Here is a 4958-nt window from a genome sequence, read left to right on the forward strand (position 1 = left end):
GCTGTTATGCTTAGAGCCGTATGGGGCCGGCCCCATAACACCCATAACACCCATAACATGTTATGGGCTGCTATGAGAGAGCCCGCGTCTCGGTACTCGGATCGGATCTGCTATTTAGAGGCTCTATTAGAGGGCCCACAGCGTCCTAATCTAAAATATGAGGATTAAGGATTCAGCCTTCGCTTTATATCTAGTGAGGCCAAAGTGAGTTTATGGATGGGTGAGAACGAAGCGCGACATGAGGAGGCACGGACGCGCACCGACTCGTCGGCGACTCTGCTGCACGCCGTTTCAGAATTTTTCTCCGCGTGAGAAAGACGTGGAAGAGTGCCACCGTCGGTAGGACGGGTCGGCCCGGCGCATCGGAGTAGCCGTCGTGGTCGCGGCTAGCAGCGCCGGCCACTCCGGCGCCGCGTCGGCAACATGGGAGCATGTCCACCCCCCCGACCGCCACTTCGCGGTCCGTCACCCTGGGGTGTCGACGGGCCCCCGGGGGCGACGGGGGTGCTCTCCGGCCGCGGCGGCCGAAAACGGGGACCTCCAGTACGGTCCAGTAATGAAGTGATCCACTCCGGGTGCACCGGGACCCAGCTGTGAAGAGTCCGCAAGGGTCCGTGCCAAAATGGCCAAAATCAAGCCTGGTTTGGCCGACTCTGCAGTGGCCGCAGGCGGTGATGGCGGACGCCGACGAGCCTCACGCGCCGGGCCCCACCTCAGACAGTACCTCCGGTAACAGACTAGCTAATAAAAACCGCATAGTCGGTTGAAATCCGCATAGTTCGTACACGGCTGCGTGGACACCATGCAAACATCTCCCGGCGACGTTTCCACCCCACGTGAAGGCTAAGGAGCTCAACCGCGAATAGCGGTGAGGGAGTAAGGGATGCCCTCGAGCCTCTCCCCCGGGGACGCCGCCTCCGCCAAGGGAGAGTCCAACCCCGGTGTGAACCCCCTCGAGCCACCTGAGCAGCTGCTGACGGCGTACGCACTTCCGTCGTCCGCTTTTCCTTTTTGGGTGCAACACAACCCCGCATTTGCGCAGCGCTGGGCCGCTCGTTTGCCAAACGCAGAGTGGCTACAGCCGCTGCTGACGCGCGAAGCTGCGTGGTTCTCAGAAGCTGCAGAGACTGGTCGCGACTCTGAGGAGGCGCTCACCCTCGATGACCTGCTGGAGCAGCACCGACAGCAACAACAGGAACAACTGTCACTTCTCCTCGGCTATTACGCAGCCACTGCGGAGGAGTCGGCCGCCGAGCTCGCCGCGCCGCGCGTCGGTATCGACGACGCGGATGAACCGATTTCGAACCACATCGCGTCGGCGACCTTCTACGATTCCATGGTGGCGTCCGATTCCAACACGCTTGCGGCTTTCGTGCTCGATGGCTTTACCAAATTTTGTGGAGGCGCCTTCTTTCTCAGCAAGGTTGCACCATCGCGCAATGCTACAAGTGGCACGCTTGAAGACCAAGGGCCGACGCCGAATAGGGGCCTCTCTCAATGTATGTGGCTCTTACGTACATTCCCGGAGGAGGACTGCTGACAGGGTTTGCGATGAGGAGGATGGAATTTTCGCTTCGCGCGCTGCCGCGCGCGCGCGAGGTTCGGCATCGATCGCCAAAAATTTTCTCTTTCAAGTAAAATTCAATAACATCAACCTGCCTCCTGAGGCTGAGCGATGGCTTCAGATTGCTCAATCAAGACCTTTTGCTTTCCGTTTCTAACTCGTACTCTATGCAGCTCTGCACGCTTCCCTCCGTTTTAACTTGTATGTCTTCCCCGCAATTTAACTCACGTCCTTTTTCTTTCCTTCTTTCATTCACTACATGTCTCGAGGTTTCTAAAAAGTGGAAGCTGGCTGCTCCCGCTTTTTAGCAGTTCGCCGGGGCGTGAAATTATCCAAATACTTTACTCGTTGAGAGGACGTACCAAGTATCGATTCTGTATAGATTGCAAGGCGCACACGCTGGTGCAGGCGGCGAGTCGTCGATCCGACCCGTTCCGACGTGAAGTCGCCGTGAAGGGTGGCTCACAGCGCCATTTTTGCCACATTTTGCTCTCTCGCGCGATCTTCTCGCGTCGGCAAGCGCGCGGGCCAGGATGGGCGAGCCGGTCCCGCCACGCTGGACGGGCCAGCGGCTGGCACGCGCCGGCCACCCCGGCGGCGCGGCGGCCTCATCGCGCTCGTCGTCTGCGAGGCCACCGCTCGGCGTCGCCGCGTCCGACGGCGATGGCGCTTGGCTGTGAGGTGGGATGGCGGCATGGTGCGCGCGGACGTGGGGGTGGTGCGGGATGCGCGTGTCAGCAAGCATAGTTTCACCTCTACCCACCCCGCAGGCGCGCCGACGTGCTGCCCGAGCGCGTTTGGAGGCAGCAGAGCTCCTCGCGAGGCGCCTTCGGAGGGGTGTGGCACCCCTTTCCCAGCCGCGCGCGAGTTGAGCTCCGATTTGCGCTCTTTTTCGCACACGCCCGACGCTAGTAGGTGAGGATCGACCATCCTCCGCTAGCAGGGCTTCGTCGGGCGCGTCTTCGTCGAGCGGTGGTGCATCTCCCATGCTCCCACCCGCGCCCTCCTGGCAGCCCGCCCGCGGCCCACACCGACGCCCTCACGGGCTCACCCTAGTCGTAGGTGCGGTTTTTGCGTGCCCCCCGTCGATACGGGGCGCTGGGCGATGGCTGGGCTTGTCGCCGGGCGAGCTAGCCCCTCAGCCGGCCGCGGAGCGGAGGTGCGAAATCGAGGCGGCGCGGCCCCTGCGCGCAGCCTGTCCGGCCGGCGCGCGCATGGTTCCGTAGCCCGTCTAGTGCCTCACTGACCAACTCCAGCGCTACGGTCTACGTGGCCGGTGTGGTACTGGGGCTGGGCCGCCTTGGGGCCGGCGGAGACCGCCGTCTAGCGGTCGCACTAGTCTCTTTTCGTTGTTCAACCTGTTTGTTCAACGGTTGTTCAACCATACTTTGAGCCTTAATTATTTATTCGGGTTTGGGTCTCTGAGGTCGATACTAGCGCCTGTAACTTGCCACAAGCATGCTTTACAAAAGTCCTGCGGAGCGGGACTCGCAGAACTGCCGTCCGCGCGCGGTGTGAACAGTGCCATGGTCGAACGTTGTTCGACGACGTCGAACACGTGCAAGATGATCGTCAAGTCGCCCCCCCACCTTGTGGCGAACGGTGTCTCACCCACGGGCGAGATGGCGGCCTTCCTCGGCATCTCGCGCACTTCGCCCGGCTGGAAGTACGTCATCACCGAGGGTCCGCGCAAGGGGCACATCGGCACCACCACGCAGGCGACCTTCTGCGTCAACGAGCTCTGGAACGGCATCGAGTACCGTGCTCCTACCTCCGACCTCACCCCGACGGACATCGAGGGCGCGTGGCCGGAGCCTGTGACCGCGGACGAGACGCCCGACGAGTCGGACAAGGCTACGCTCGACAACAACGTGACCCGCGGCGACTCCGTCTTCCTCCCCACCACCGACAACCACGCCGGGGGGCTGACCCTCGACGAGGAGGTGGTGATCATGCCAGACCCGGCCAATGACGGCAACGTCAACCCGCCCGCAGCGGGTGCGCCTGCGCCGCGCACCACCCGCAGCCGCGGCGGCGTCTCGACGGGCGAGTACAACAACATGCTCAACGCCCGCCTCGCCGCCAATGCCACGCCCTTCGGTATCTGGGCGGCTGCGGCGGCCGCATCCCCATCGTCGTCGGTCTACCGCAACACCACGGATCAGTGCGTCGCGTACATGTCGAGCGTGGACGGCCAGATCATGCCCATGCCGGACAACATCGTGCCCAAGCACTACAAGGACATCGCCAACATCCGCGACCCCAAGCTGCGCGACGCGTGGTACAAGGCGTATGACACCGAGTTCCTCGGCCTCATCCAGAACGGCACGCTCAAGCCCATGCGCCGCCCCGCCAAGGTGCGCGTCCTCCCGCTGAAGGAGATCGCCTCCCGGAAGTCCGACGGCCGGTGCAAGTGGCGCGGCTGTGTCATGGGCAACCTGATGCGGCCCGGCGTCGACTTCACCAAGACCTTCGCGAGCGTGGTCCGCTACGGCACGACCCGCACCGTGCTCAACGTGGCCGCGCAGGAGGGTCGCAGCCCATGGCGTACACCTGGGCGGAGCGCGGGGAGGGCGAGACCTGGTACTGCGAGATGCCGAAGGGGCTCAAGGGCAAAGCCGAGTACTGCTACATCGATCCCATCACCGGCGAGGAGAAGGACATGGTGTGCGAGGTCGGCAACCTCTACGGCGCACCATCCGCAGGTAACGCTTGGTGGAACCACGTCAAGTCCATCAACAAGGCGTTTCCTGGGCTCGTTCAGTCCGAGGCGGACCCGAGCTGCTTCATCCTCACCCGCAACAGCACGAAACTCATCGTCGTCATCTACGTGGACGACTTCGGCATCTTCCACTCCGGGACCACCGCTGGCAAAGCGCTCGCGCACGAGTACATCGAGCACTTCAACAAGCACGTCGGCAAGCCGCTCAAGGTCCACGAGGGAAAGGTGCACGAGTTCCTCGGGCTCACCATCACCAAGACGCAGACCGGTTTCAAGCTGTCTGCCAGCAAGTACATCGACATGCTGCGCGCGCTTCTTCCCCTCAGGCGTCACGCACGCGGGCTACAAGGTGCCCGCGGACAAGGACCTCCCGTCCATCGTCATCAGCGCAGCCGAGAAGAAGACCGCGCCCGACCCGCAGCTCCTCCAGCGCTGCCAGTGCCTCATCGGCAGCCTCATGTTCGCCACCAACGCGCGCCCCGACATCCAGTACACCGTCTCGCAGCTGGCGCGCTGCATGGCTTGGCCCGACGCGAACATCGAGGCCGCCGCCGAGCGCTGCCTCATCTACCTCATCGGCACGCAGGACCTCGGCCTCCACTACGAGCGCGTTGCCGACCCCAAGCTCTTCGGCTGCTCCGACGCGAACTGGTGCACCCGCCAGAGCACCTC

At 63.1% G+C, this 4958-nt stretch overlaps 1 protein-coding gene across 1 annotated transcript in view; it reads left to right on the forward strand.

Annotated features, from left to right (window-relative positions):
- Positions 1 to 2954, forward strand: part of EMIHUDRAFT_356802 (hypothetical protein) — a gene marked incomplete at both ends in the record, with an annotated part of 5598 nt that extends 2644 nt beyond the window's left edge. The window contains one exon of the mRNA XM_005766539.1: positions 2926 to 2954. The remainder of the gene's footprint in view (positions 1 to 2925) is intronic.
- Positions 2955 to 4958: the final 2004 nt, after the last annotated feature.

This window comes from Emiliania huxleyi (genome assembly GCF_000372725.1).
Source record: "Emiliania huxleyi CCMP1516 unplaced genomic scaffold EMIHUscaffold_51, whole genome shotgun sequence".
Classification (NCBI taxonomy): Eukaryota; Haptophyta; order Isochrysidales; family Noelaerhabdaceae; genus Emiliania; species Emiliania huxleyi.